Source organism: Ranitomeya imitator, chromosome 5 (assembly GCF_032444005.1).
Source record: "Ranitomeya imitator isolate aRanImi1 chromosome 5, aRanImi1.pri, whole genome shotgun sequence".
NCBI lineage: Eukaryota > Metazoa > Chordata > Amphibia > Anura > Dendrobatidae > Ranitomeya > Ranitomeya imitator.
The window spans coordinates 714,396,114-714,411,757 of NC_091286.1; the positions used below are offsets into that span (position 1 = coordinate 714,396,114).

General features: G+C 47.8%; 1 pseudogene; it reads right to left on the reverse strand.

The window, feature by feature from the left end:
- The window catches only part of LOC138638942 (zinc finger protein 585A-like), a 132,504-nt pseudogene that overhangs the window by 67,125 nt on the left and 49,735 nt on the right, over positions 1-15,644 (reverse strand).

The following is a 15,644-nucleotide window of genomic DNA, read 5'->3' on the forward strand; positions in this document are numbered from 1 at the left end:
ATCACCCAGAATCCTCCAGTGTATACTGTATAATCTCCCAGCAGTCTCCTCTCATCACCCAGAATCCTCCAGTGTATACTGTATAATCTCCCAGCAGTCTCCTCTCATCACCCAGAATCCTCCAGTGTATACTGTATAATCTCCCAGCAGTCTCCTCTCATCACCCAGAATCCTCCAGTGTATACTGTATAATCTCCCAGCAGTCTCCTCTCATCACCCAGAATCCTCCAGTGTATACTGTATAATCTCCCAGCAGTCTCCTCTCATCACCCAGAATCCTCCAGTGTATACTGTATAATCTCCCAGCAGTCTCCTCTCACCACCCAGAATCCTCCAGTGTATACTGTATAATCTCCCAGCAGTCTCCTCTCATCACCCAGAATCCTCCAGTGTACACTGTATTATCTCCCAGCAGTCTCCTCTCATCACTCAGAATCCTCCAGTGTATACTGTATAATCTCCCAGCAGTCTCCTCTCATCACCCAGAATCCTCCAGTGTATACTGTATAATCTCCCAGCAGTCTCCTCTCATCACCCGGAATCCTCCAGTGTATACAGTATAATCTCCCAGCAGTCTCCTCTCATCACTCAGAATCCTCCAGTGTATACTGTATAATCTCCCAGCAGTCTCCTCTCATCACCCAGAATCCTCCAGTGTATACTGTATAATCTCCCAGCAGTCTCCTCTCATCACCCGGAATCCTCCAGTGTATACTGTATAATCTCCCAGCAGTCTCCTCTCCTCATCACCCAGAATCCTCCAGTATATACTGTATAATCTCCCAGCAGTCTCCTCTCCTCATCACCCAGAATCCTCCAGTATATACTGTATAATCTCCCAGCAGTCTCCTCATCACGCAGAATCCTCCAGTGTATACTGTATAATCTCCCAGCAGTCTCCTCTCACCACCCAGAATCCTCCAGTGTATACTGTATAATCTCCCAGCAGTCTCCTCTCATCACCCAGAATCCTCCAGTGTAATCTCCCCGCAGTCTCCTCCCATCACCCAGAATCCTCCAGTATATACTGTATAATCTCTCAGCAGCCTCCTCTCATCACCCAGAATCCTCCAGTGTACACTGTATAATCTCCCAGCAGTCTCCTCTCATCACCCAGAATCCTCCAGTATATACTGTATAATCTCTCAGCAGCCTCCTCTCATCACCCAGAATCCTCCAGTGTATACTGTATAATCTCCCAGCAGTCTCCTCTCCTCATCACCCAGAATCCTCCAGTATATACTGTATAATCTCCCAGCAGTCTCCTCTCATCACCCGGAATCCTCCAGTGTACACTGTATAATCTCCCAGCAGTCTCCTCTCATCACCCAGAATCCTCCAGTGTATACTGTATAATCTCCCAGCAGTCTCCTCTCACCACCCAGAATCCTCCAGTGTATACTGTATAATCTCCCAGCAGTCTCATCACCCAGAATCCTCCATTGTATACTGTATAATCTCCCAGCAGTCTCCTCTCTGCTCATCCAGAATCCTCCAGTGTATACTGTATAATCTCCCAGCAGTCTCCTCTCATCACCCAGAATCCTCCAGTGTACTGTATAATCTCCCAGCAGTCTCCTCCCATCACCCAGAATCCTCCAGTGTACACTGTATAATCTCCCAGCAGTCTCCGCTCATCACCCAGAATCCTCCAGTGTATACTGTATAATCTCCCAGCAGTCTCCTCTCATCACCCAGAATCCTCCAGTGTATACTGTATAATCTCCCAGCAGTCTCCTCCCATCACCCAGAATCCTCCAGTGTACACTGTATAATCTCCCAGCAGTCTCCGCTCATCACCCAGAATCCTCCAGTGTACTGTATAATCTCCCAGCAGTCTCCTCTCATCACCCAGAATCCTCCAGTGTACACTGTATAATCTCCCAGCAGTCTCCGCTCATCACCCAGAATCCTCCAGTGTATACTGTATAATCTCCCAGCAGTCTCCTCTCTTCACCCAGAATCCTCCAGTGTACTGTATAATCTCTCAGCAGTCTCTTCTCTTCACCCAGAATCCTCCAGTGTACTGTATAATCTCCCAGCAGTCTCCTCTCATCACCCAGAATCCTCCAGTGTAATCTCCCCGCAGTCTCCTCCCATCACCCAGAATCCTCCAGTGTAATCTCCCAGCAGTCTACTCTCCTCACCCAGAATCCTCCAGTGTATACTGTATAATCTCCCAGCAGTCTCCTCATCACCCAGAATCCTCCAGTGTACACTGTATAATCTCCCAGCAGTCTCCTCTCATCACCCAGAATCCTCCAATGCATACTGTATAATCTCCCAGCAGTCTCCTCTCATCACCCAGAATCCTCCAGTATATACTGTATAATCTCCCAGCAGTCTCCACTCATCACCCAGAATCCTCCAGTGTATACTGTATAATCTCCCAGCAGTCTCCTCTCATCACCCAGAATCCTCCAGTGTATACTGTATAATCTCCCAGCAGTGTCCTGTCATCACCCAGAATCCTCCAGTGTATACTGTATAATCTCCCAGCAGTCTCCTCTCATCACCCAGAATCCTCCATTGTATACTGTATAATCTCCCAGCAGTCTCCTCATCACCCAGAATCCTCCAGTGTATACTGTATAATCTCCCAGCAGTCTCCTCTCATCACCCAGAATCCTCCAGTGTATACTGTATAATCTCCCAGCAGTCTCCTCTCATCACCCAGAATCCTCCAGTGTATACTGTATAATCTCCCAGCAGTCTCCTCTCATCACCCAGAATCCTCCAGTGTACACTGTATAATCTCCCAGCAGTCTCCGCTCATCACCCAGAATCCTCCAGTGTATACTGTATAATCTCCCCGCAGTCTCCTCTCATCACCCAGAATCCTCCAGTGTAATCTCCCCGCAGTCTCCTCCCATCACCCAGAATCCTCCAGTGTAATCTCCCAGCAGTCTACTCTCCTCACCCAGAATCCTCCAGTGTATACTGTATAATCTCCCAGCAGTCTCCTCTCATCACCCAGAATCCTCCAGTGTATACTGTATAATCTCCCAGCAGTCTCCTCTCCTCCCATCACCCAGAATCCTCCAGTGTACACTGTATAATCTCCCAGCCGTCTCCTCCCATCACCCAGAATCCACCAGTGTATACTGTATAATCTCCCAGCAGTCTCTTCTCATCACCCAGAATCCTCCAGTGTATACTGTATAATCTCCCAGCAGTCTCCTCTCATCACCCAGAATCCTCCAGTGTATACTGTATAATCTCCCAGCAGTCTCCTCTCCTCCCATCACCCAGAATCCTCCAGTGTACACTGTATAATCTCCCAGCAGTCTCCTCTCTTCACCCAGAATCCTTCAGTGTACTGTATAATCTCCCAGCAGTCTCCTCTCATCACCCAGAATCCTCCAGTGTACACTGTATAATCTCCCAGCAGTCTCCTCATCACCCAGAATCCTCCAGTGTACACTGTATAATCTCCCAGCAGTCTCCTCTCATCACCCAGAATCCTTCAGTGTATACTGTATAATCTCCCTGCAGTCTCCTCTCATCACCCAGAATCCTCCAGTGTATACTGTATAATCTCCCAGCAGTCTCCTCTCATCACCCAGAATCCTCCAGTGTATACTGTACAATCTCCCAGCAGTCTCCTCTCATCACCCAGAATCCTCCAGTGTATACTGTATAATCTCCCCGCAGTCTCCTCATCACCCAGAATCCTCCAGTGTATACTGTATAATCTCCCAGCAGTCTCCTCTCATCACCCAGAATCCTCCAGTGTATACTGTATAATCTCCCAGCAGTCTCCTCATCACCCAGAATCCTCCAGTACATACTGTATAATCTCCCAGCAGTCTCCTCTCATCACCCAGAATCCTCCAGTGTACACTGTATAATCTCCCAGCAGTCTCCTCTCATCACCCAGAATCCTCCAGTGTATACTGTATAATCTCCCAGCAGTCTCCTCTCATCACCCAGAATCCTCCAGTGTAATCTCCCCGCAGTCTCCTCCCATCACCGAGAATCCTCCAGTGTAATCTCCCAGCAGTCTCCTCTCCTCACCCAGAATCCTCCAGTGTACACTGTATAATCTCCCAGCAGTCTCCTCCCATCACCCAGAATCCTCCAGTGTATACTGTATAATCTCCCAGCAGTCTCTTCTCATCACCCAGAATCCTCCAGTGTACACTGTATAATCTCCCAGCAGTCTCCTCCCATCACCCAGAATCCTCCAGTGTATACTGTATAATCTCCCAGCAGTCTCCTCTCATCACCCAGAATCCTCCAGTGTACACTGTATAATCTCCCAGCAGTCTCCTCTCATCACCCAGAATCCTCCAGTGTATACTGTATAATCTCCCAGCAGTCTCCTCATCACCCAGAATCCTCCAGTGTATACTGTATAATCTCCCTGCAGTCTCCTCTCATCACCCAGAATCCTCCAGTGTATACTGTATAATCTCCCCGCAGTCTCCTCTCATCACCCAGAATCCTCCAGTGTATACTGTATAATCTCCCAGCAGTCTCCTCTCATCACCCAGAATCCTCCAGTGTAATCTCCCACCAGTCTCCTCTCCTCACCCAGAATCCTCCAGTGTATACTGTATAATCTCCCAGCAGTCTCCTCCCATCACCCAGAATCCTCCAGTGTATACTGTATAATCTCCCAACAGTCTCCTCTCATCACCCAGAATCCTCCAGTGTATACTGTATAATCTCCCAGCAGTCTCCTCCCATCACCCAGAATCCTCCAGTGTAATCTCCCAGCAGTCTCCTCTCCTCACCCAGAATCCTCCAGTGTATACTGTATAATCTCCCAGCAGTCTCCTCTCATCACCCAGAATCCTCCAGTGTACACTGTATAATCTCCCAGCAGTCTCCTCTCATCACCCAGAATCCTCCAGTGTATACTGTATAATCTCCCCGCAGTCTCCTCTCATCACCCAGAATCCTTCAGTGTAATCTCCCCGCAGTCTCCTCCCATCACCCAGAATCCTCCAGTGTACACTGTATAATCTCCCAGCAGTCTCCTCTCATCACCCAGAATCCTCCAGTGTATACTGTATAATCTCCCAGCAGTCTCCTCTCCTCACCCAGAATCCTCCAGTATATACTGTATAATCTCCCAGCAGTCTCCTCTCATCACCCAGAATCCTCCAGTGTATACTGTATAATCTCCCAGCAGTCTCCTCCCATCACCCAGAATCCTCCAGTGTAATCTCCCAGCAGTCTCCTCTCCTCACCCAGAATCCTCCAGTATATACTGTATAATCTCCCAGCAGTCTCCTCTCATCACCCAGAATCCTCCAGTGTATACTGTATAATCTCCCAGCAGTCTCCTCCCATCACCCAGAATCCTCCAGTGTAATCTCCCAGCAGTCTCCTCTCCTCACCCAGAATCCTCCAGTGTATACTGTATAATCTCCCAGCAGTCTCCTCTCCTCCCATCACCCAGAATCCTCCAGTGTATACTGTATAATCTCCCAGCAGTCTCCTCTCCTCCCATCACCCAGAATCCTCCAGTGTATACTGTATAATCTCCCCGCAGTCTCCTCTCATCACCCAGAATCCTTCAGTGTAATCTCCCCGCAGTCTCCTCCCATCACCCAGAATCCTCCAGTTTACACTGTATAATCTCCCAGCAGTCTCCTCCCATCACCCAGAATCCTCCAGTGTACACTGTATAATCTCCCAGCAGTCTCCTCTCATCACCCAGAATCCTCCAGTGTATACTGTATAATCTCCCAGCAGTCTCCTCTCCTCACCCAGAATCCTCCAGTATATACTGTATAATCTCCCAGCAGTCTCCTCTCATCACCCAGAATCCTCCAGTGTATACTGTATAATCTCCCAGCAGTCCCCTCCCATCACCCAGAATCCTCCAGTGTAATCTCCCAGCAGTCTCCTCTCCTCACCCAGAATCCTCCAGTGTATACTGTATAATCGCCCAGCAGTCTCCTCTCATCACCCAGAATCCTCCAGTGTATACTGTATAATCTCCCAGCAGTCTCCTCATCACCCACAATCCTCCAGTGTATACTGTATAATCTCCCAGCAGTCTCCTCTCATCACCCAGTATCCTCCAGTGTATACTGTATAATCTCCCAGCAGTCTCCTCATCACCCAGAATCCTCCATTGTATACTGTATAATCTCCCAGCAGTCTCCTCTCACCACCCAGAATCCTCCAGTGTACACTGTATAATCTCCCAGCAGTCTCCTCTCATCACCCAGAATCCTCCACTGTATACTGTATAATCTCCCAGCAGTCTCCTCTCATCACCCAGAATCCTCCAGTGTATACTGTATAATCTCCCAGCAGTCTCCTCTCATCACCCAGAATCCTCCAGTGTACACTGTATAATCTCCCAGCAGTCTCCTCATCACCCAGAATGCTCCAGTATATACTGTATAATCTCCCAGCAGTCTCCTCTCATCACCCAGAATCCTCCAGTGTACACTGTATAATCTCCCAGCAGTCTCCTCTCATCACCCAGAATCCTCCAGTGTATACTGTATAATCTCCCCGCAGTCTCCTCTCATCACCCAGAATCCTCCAGTGTAATCTCCCCGCAGTCTCCTCCCATCACCCAGAATCCTCCAGTGTAATCTCCCAGCAGTCTCCTCTCCTCACCCAGAATCCTCCAGTGTACACTGTATAATCTCCCAGCAGTCTCCTCCCATCACCCAGAATCCTCCAGTGTATACTGTATAATCTCCCAGCAGTCTCCTCTCATCACCCAGAATCCTCCAGTGTATACTGTAATCTCCCAGCAGTCTCCTCTCATTACCCAGAATCCTCCAGTGTATACTGTATAATCTCCCAGCAGTCTCCTCTCATCACCCAGAATCCTCCAGTGTATACTGTATAATATCCCAGCAGTCTCCTCTCACCACCCAGAATCCTCCAGTGTATACTGTATAATCTCCCAGCAGTCTCCTCCCATCACCCAGAATCCTCCAGTGTATACTGTATAATCTCCCAGCAGTCTCCTCTCATCACCCAGAATCCTCCAGTGTATACTGTAATCTCCCAGCAGTCTCCTCTCATTACCCAGAATCCTCCAGTGTGTACTGTATAATCTCCCAGCAGTCTCCTCTCATCACCCAGAATCCTCCAGTGTATACTGTATAATCTCCCAGCAGTCTCCTCTCATCACCCAGAATCCTCCAGTGTATACTGTATAATCTCCCAGCAGTCTCCTCTCATCACCCAGAATCCTCCAGTGTATACTGTATAATCTCCCAGCAGTCTCCTCCCATCACCCAGAATCCTCCAGTGTACACTGTATAATCTCCCAGCAGTCTCCTCCCATCACCCAGAATCCTCCAGTGTATACTGTAATCTCCCAGCAGTCTCCTCTCATTACCCAGAATCCTCCAGTGTATACTGTATAATCTCCCAGCAGTCTCCTCTCATCACCCAGAATCCTCCAGTGTATACTGTAATCTCCCAGCAGTCTCCTCTCATTACCCAGAATCCTCCAGTGTGTACTGTATAATCTCCCAGCAGTCTCATCTCATCACCCAGAATCCTCCAGTGTATACTGTATAATCTCCCAGCAGTCTCCTCTCATCACCCAGAATCCTCCAGTGTATACTGTATAATCTCCCAGCAGTCTCCTCTCATCACCCAGAATCCTCCAGTGTATACTGTATAATCTCCCAGCAGTCTCCTCTCATCACCCAGAATCCTCCAGTGTATACTGTATAATCTCCCAGCAGTCTCCTCTCATCACCCAGAATCCTCCAGTGTATACTGTATAATCTCCCAGCAGTCTCCTCTCATCACCCAGAATCCTCCAGTGTATACTGTATAATCTCCCAGCAGTCTCCTCTCACCACCCAGAATCCTCCAGTGTATACTGTATAATCTCCCAGCAGTCTCCTCTCATCACCCAGAATCCTCCAGTGTACACTGTATTATCTCCCAGCAGTCTCCTCTCATCACTCAGAATCCTCCAGTGTATACTGTATAATCTCCCAGCAGTCTCCTCTCATCACCCAGAATCCTCCAGTGTATACTGTATAATCTCCCAGCAGTCTCCTCTCATCACCCGGAATCCTCCAGTGTATACTGTATAATCTCCCAGCAGTCTCCTCTCCTCATCACCCAGAATCCTCCAGTATATACTGTATAATCTCCCAGCAGTCTCCTCTCCTCATCACCCAGAATCCTCCAGTATATACTGTATAATCTCCCAGCAGTCTCCTCATCACGCAGAATCCTCCAGTGTATACTGTATAATCTCCCAGCAGTCTCCTCTCACCACCCAGAATCCTCCAGTGTATACTGTATAATCTCCCAGCAGTCTCCTCTCATCACCGAGAATCCTCCAGTGTATACTGTAATCTCCCAGCAGTCTCCTCTCATCACCCAGAATCCTCCAGTGTATACTGTATAATCTCCCAGCAGTCTCCTCATCACCCAGAATCCTCCAGTGTATACTGTATAATCTCCCAGCAGTCTCCTCTCATCACCGAGAATCCTCCAGTGTATACTGTAATCTCCCAGCAGTCTCCTCTCATCACCCAGAATCCTCCAGTGTATACTGTATAATCTCCCAGCAGTCTCCTCATTACCCAGAATCCTCCAGTGTACACTGTATAATCTCCCAGCAGTCTCCTCCCATCACCCAGAATCCTCCAGTGTATACTGTATAATCTCCCAGCAGTCTCCTCATTACCCAGAATCCTCCAGTGTACACTGTATAATCTCCCAGCAGTCACCTCCCATCACCCAGAATCCTCCAGTGTATACTGTATAATCTCCCAGCAGTCTCCTCTCATCACCCAGAATCCTCCAGTGTATACTGTATAATCTCCCAGCAGTCTCCTCTCATCACCCAGAATCCTCCAGGGTATACTGTATAATCTCCCAGCAGTCTCCTCTCATCACCCAGAATCCTCCAGTGTAATCTCCCCGCAGTCTCCTCCCATCACCCAGAATCCTCCAGGGTATACTGTATAATCTCCCCGCAGTCTCCTCTCATCACCCAGAATCCTCCAGTGTAATCTCCCCGCAGTCTCCTCCCATCACCCAGAATCCTCCAGGGTATACTGTATAATCTCCCAGCAGTCTCCTCTCATCACCCAGAATCCTCCAGTGTACACTGTATAATCTCCCAGCAGTCTCCTCTCATCACCCAGAATCCTCCAGGGTATACTGTATAATCTCCCAGCAGTCTCCTCTCATCACCCAGAATCCTCCAGTGTACACTGTATAATCTCCCAGCAGTCTCCTCTCCTCTCATCACCCAGAATCCTCCAGTGTATACTGTATAATCTCCCAGCAGTCTCCTCTCCTCTCATCACCCAGAATCCTCCAGTGTATACTGTATAATCTCCCAGCAGTCTCCTCTCATCACCCAGAATCCTCCAGTGTACACTGTATAATCTCCCAGCAGTCTCCTCTCATCACCCAGAATCCTCCAGTGTATACTGTATAATCTCCCAGCAGTCTCCTCTCATCACCCAGAATCCTCCAGTGTACACTGTATAATCTCCCAGCAGTCTCCTCTCATCACACAGAATCCTACAGTGTAATCTCCCCGCAGTCTCCTCCCATCACCCACAATCCTCCAGGGTATACTGTATAATCTCCCAGCAGTCTCCTCTCATCACCCAGAATCCTCCAGTGTATACTGTATAATCTCCCAGCAGTCTCCTCTCATCACCCAGAATCCTCCAGTGTACACTGTATAATCTCCCAGCAGTCTCCTCTCATCACCCAGAATCCTCCAGTGTATACTGTATAATCTCCCAGCAGTCTCCTCTCCTCTCATCACCCAGAATCCTCCAGTGTATACTGTATAATCTCCCAGCAGTCTCCTCTCATCACCCAGAATCCTCCAGGGTACACTGTATAATCTCCCAGCAGTCTCCTCTCATCACCCAGAATCCTCCAGTGTACACTGTATAATCTCCCAGCAGTCTCCTCTCATCACCCAGAATCCTCTAGGGTACACTGTATAATCTCCCAGCAGTCTCCTCTCATCACCCAGAATCCTCCAGTGTACACTGTATAATCTCCCAGCAGTCTCCTCTCATCACCCAGAATCCTCCAGTGTACACTGTATAATCTCCCAGCAGCCTCCTCTCATCACCCAGAATCCTCCAGTGTATACTGTATAATCTCCCAGCAGTCTCCTCTCATCACCCAGAATCCTCCAGTGTATACTGTATAATCTCCCAGCAGTCTCCTCTCATCACCCAGAATCCTCCAGTGTATACTGTATAATATCCCAGCAGTCTCCTCTCATCACCCAGAATCCTCCAGTGTATACTGTATAATCTCCCAGCAGTCTCCTCCCATTACCCAGAATCCTCCAGTGTACACTGTATAATCTCCCAGCAGTCTCCTCTCATCACCCAGAATACTCCAAGGTACACTGTATAATCTCCCAGCAGTCTCCTCTCATCACCCAGAATCCTCCAGTGTACACTGTATAATCTCCCAGCAGTCTCCTCTCATCACCCAGAATCCTCCAGTGTAATCTCCCCGCAGTCTCCTCCCATCACCCAGAATCCTCCAGTGTACACTGTATAATCTCCCAGCAGTCTCCTCTCATCACCCAGAATCCTCCAGTGTATACTGTATAATCTCCCAGCAGTCTCCTCTTATCACCCAGAATCCTCCAGTGTACACTGTATAATCTCCCAGCAGTCTCCTCTCATCACCCAGAATCCTCCAGTGTATACTGTATAATCTCCCAGCAGTCTCCTCTTATCACCCAGAATCCTCCAGTGTATACTGTATAATCTCCCAGCAGTCTCCTCTCTTCACCCAGAATCCTCCGGTGTACTGTTGTGAATTCTGTGGCTGAATTCACTCCTGTGGTCACAAGTGGTACTGCAGCTTCTGAGCTTCCTCCCTCAGGTGTTCTGGTGAGCTCGTTAACTGCTTCATTACTTAACTCCGCCTGATGCTGCTATCCTTGCTCCTTGTCAATGTTCCAGTGTTGGATCTGAGCTTCTCCTGATTGTTCCTGTGACCTGCTGCTCTGTATAGCTAAGTGCTTTTGCTTTTTTGTTGCTTTTTTTCTGTCCAGCTTGTCTTTTGTTTTGCTGGAAGCTCTGAGACGCAAAGGGTGTACCGCCGTGCCGTTAGTTCGGCACGGTGGTTTTTTTTTTGCCCCCTTTGCGTGGTTTTGCTTTAGGGTTTTTTGTAGACTGCAAAGTTCGCTTTACTGTCCTCGCTCTGTCCTAGAATATCGGGCCCCGCTTTGCTGAATCTATTTCATCCCTACGTTTTGTCTTTTCATCTTACTCACAGTCATTATATGTGGGGGGCTGCCTTTTCCTTTGGGGAATTTCTCTGGGGCAAGTCAGGCCTATTTTTCTATCTTCAGGCTAGCTAGTTTCTTAGGCTGTGCCGAGTTGCCTAGGTAGTTGTTAGGCGCAATCCACAGCCGCTTTTAGTTGTGTTTAGGATAGGATCAGGTGTGCAGTCTACAGAGTTTCCACGTCTCAGAGCTCGTTCTTGTATTTTTTGGTATTTGTCAGATCACTGTGTGCGCTCTGATCGCTAAGCACACTGTGTTTCTGGATTGCCTTCATAACACCTGTCATTATAACAGGTACACTGTATAATCTCCCGTCTCCTCTCATCACCCAGAATCCTCCAGTGTATACTGTACAATCTCCCAGAAGTCTCCTAATCACCCAGAATCCTCCAGTGTATACTGTATAATCTCCCAGCAGTCTCCTCTCCCCTCATCACCCAGAATCCTCCAGTGTATATTGTATAATCTCCCAGCAGTCTCCTCATCACCCAGAATCCTCCAGTGTACACTGTACAATCTCCCAGCAGTCTCCTCTCATCACCCAGAATCCTCCAGTGTACACTGTATAATCTCCCAGCAGTCTCCTCTCATCCCCCAGAATCCTCCAGTGTAATCTCCCAGCAGTCACCTCTCCGGTCAGCAGCTCGGTCATCTTGTTGGTGAGCTGTAGGATCTTCTCCTCGTGGGATGGAGAGTGCGGGGGAGGTATTGCGGTGGGTTTCCAGCTCCGTTGTCCAGGCTCGTGGTGGTGGATGATGGGGGTCTCACAGTCGCCCGACGTCTTCCTCACTATTGTGTAATCCTGTATGGACAGACAGTGGTAGAGAGAAGCCGCCATCAGCATTTTATACCCGACTAATCACATTTATATAAAGCTGCTTTATCGCTGATTAATTTCTTTATTTTACTGCAGAAATACATAGTAACATAGTAACATAGTAACATAGTTAGTAAGGCCGAAAAAAGACATTTGTCCATCCAGTTCAGCCTATATTCCATCATAATAAATACCCAGATCTACGTCCTTCTACAGAACCTAATAATTGTATGATACAATATTGTTCTGCTCCAGGAAGACATCCAGGCCTCTCTTGAACCCCTCGACTGAGTTCGCCATCACCACCTCCTCAGGCAAGCAATTCCAGATTCTCACTGCCCTAACAGTAAAGAATCCTCTTCTATGTTGGTGGAAAAACCTTCTCTCCTCCAGACGCAAAGAATGCCCCCTTGTGCCCGTCACCTTCCTTGGTATAAACAGATCCTCAGCGAGATATTTGTATTGTCCCCTTATATACTTATACATGGTTATTAGATCGCCCCTCAGTCGTCTTTTTTCTAGACTAAATAATCCTAATTTCGCTAATCTATCTGGGTATTGTAGTTCTCCCATCCCCTTTATTAATTTTGTTGCCCTCCTTTGTACTCTCTCTAGTTCCATTATATCCTTCCTGAGCACCGGTGCCCAAAACTGGACACAGTACTCCATGTGCGGTCTAACTAGGGATTTGTACAGAGGCAGTATAATGCTCTCATCATGTGTATCCAGACCTCTTTTAATGCACCCCATGATCCTGTTTGCCTTGGCAGCTGCTGCCTGGCACTGGCTGCTCCAGGTAAGTTTATCATTAACTAGGATCCCCAAGTCCTTCTCCCTGTCAGATTTACCCAGTGGTTTCCCGTTCAGTGTGTAATGGTGATATTGATTCCCTCTTCCCATGTGTATAACCTTACATTTATCATTGTTAAACCTCATCTGCCACCTTTCAGCCCAAGTTTCCAACTTATCCAGATCCATCTGTAGCAGAATACTATCTTCTCTTGTATTAACTGCTTTACATAGTTTTGTATCATCTGCAAATATCGATATTTTACTGTGTAAACCTTCTACCAGATCATTAATGAATATGTTGAAGAGAACAGGTCCCAATACTGACCCCTGCGGTACCCCACTGGTCACAGCGACCCAGTTAGAGACTATACCATTTATAGTCAGTTTCTCATTTTTAGCAAACTCCATAACTGAAATGATATGCTAATGAGATGCATGTGCAGTGGGCGGGGTCTGCCCTGACTGCTCTGGCTCCTCCTCCTTCCTCTAGGTCGTTCATGTTTCCCTGACCTGTCAGTAAGAGACATGATGCAGGCAGCAGGTGGGAGGCGGCAAAGCGGCAGAGCTCCCTCCTGTGGTCACAAGTGGTACTTCAGTTGATTCTCTCTGTGAGCTTCCGTTGGTGGAGGAAAGTGGTACTGCGGCTTCTGAGTTTCCTCCCTCAGGTGATGTGGTGAAGTCGTTAGGTGCTGTTCTATTTAACTCTACCTAGTGCTTTGATCCTGGCCTCCAGTCAATGTTCTAGTATTGGACCTGTTTCCTCCTGGATCGTTCCTGTGGCCTGCTGCTCTGCATAGCTAAGTTCCTCTTTGCTATTTGTTTGCTGTTTTTTTCTGTCCAGCTTGTCAATTTGTTTTTTTCTGCTTGCTGGAAGCTTTGGGACGCAGAGGGTGTACCTCCGTGCCGTTAGTTCGGTACGGAGGGTCTTTTTGCCCCCTTTGCGTGGTTTTTGTAGGGTTTTGTGTTGACCGCAAAGTTACCTTTCCTAACCTCGCTCTGTTCAGAAAGTTGGGCCTCACTTTGCTAAATCTATTTCATCTCTACGTTTGTCTTTTCATCTTAACTCACAGTCATTATATGTGGGGGCTGCCTTTTCCTTTGGGGTATTTCTCTGAGGCAAGGTAGGCTTATTTTCTATCTTCAGGCTAGCTAGTTTCTCAGGCCGTGCCGAGTTGCATAGGGAGCGTTAGGCGCAATCCACGGCTGCCTTAAGTGTGGTTGGAGAGGATTAGGGATTGCGGTCAACAGAGTTCCCACGTCTCAGAGCTCGTTCTTGTTTTTTGGGTTATTGCCAGGTCACTGTATGTGCGCTGACCTATAGGTCCATTGTGGTACTGAATTACCTTTCATAACACCCGCCCCCCGCAGGTGCAGCTCATTAGCATGTGAGGATTTCCTCAGCATTATGCCATTAGTTGTGGGTGTAAAATCCTGATGACATTGGATTATTCGGTTGTGATAAGTCCACCAGCAGCACATGGGATTGCCCGCTCCCAAGTCTTAGTGCTGTCCTGAGAAGGTGGATCCACCAAGCTGCAGATCACCGCGGACACTCGCACCCAGCAGGCAGGAGGACAGTGGGGCAGTGAGGACCCAGACAGCAGGCTGTGCTGGAGGGCAGACAACGGAGACAGGAAGCTCGAGAATCGGAGAATGTGTGGCCAAAATAACATAATGGACATCAGGCTTCAGAAGGAAAATAATGCAGCCGTCATGGTGGCTGTACGACAATCACATTATCAGGAGGTCTAATTCTACCTTCACATTCTGTCATCACATGGGAAACGACCAATGAAAGGGAAACTAAGGCCGAACAATACCACTCCGCCAAAAGCTAAAGGCCGACAGGAGCGTGGGAGGACGGGACCATGTGACCCATCTGGGAGGACGGGACTATGTGACCCATCTGGGAGGACGGGACCATGTCACCCATCTGGAATCACTTCTACCGATGCTCCGACCAAGAACCAGCGGCTTCTCCTATGGAAAGAGATTCGAGACCTTCGAAGAGGTTTCTTTGACCGCTCCATAGGCTTCACAAATAGCACTGGAGCCACTGGACAAATGAAGTTTGTCACCTAACAGATCTTTAACCACTTAAGGACCAGGGCTATTTCCAATATTGTTTTTCCATTTTCTGCTTTCCTTCCCAGAGCCATAACTTTTTTATTTTTCCATCAGTATGGCCATGTGAGGGCTTGTTTTTTGTGGGACGAGTTGTCCTTTTGAATGACACCATTGATTTTACCATATCATGTACTGTAAAATGGTAAAAGAAATTCCAAATGCGGTGAAATTGCAAAAACACAATCCCACACTTATTTTTGGTTTGGCTTTTTTGCTACGTTCACTAAATACTAAAACTGACCTGACATTATGATTCTCCAGGTCATTACCAGTTCATAGACACCAAACATGTCTAGGTTAGTTTTTATTTAAGTGGTGAAAAAAGAAATGTTGTCATTTTCCGAGACCCGCATCATCTCCATTATTCTGGATCTGGGCCGGGTGAGGACTTATTTTTTGAAGGCCGTGTGTACGAGGGGCGATCCAAAAGTAATGATAATCAATACTAAACACAATGAATATAGTCAAAAAAAATTTAAATTTTTTTATTTTCCACTACAGTTAGAACTAGGGTTAGGGTATTTGCACACGGTGCAGATCCGCAGCGAATTGGCCGCTGCGAATTCGTAGCAGTGTTCCATCAGGTTTACAGTACCATGTAAACCTATTGTGACAAAACACTCTGGGATCGCCTTTGCTGGGGTCAAAGGACACGTGGTTTGTGCATTG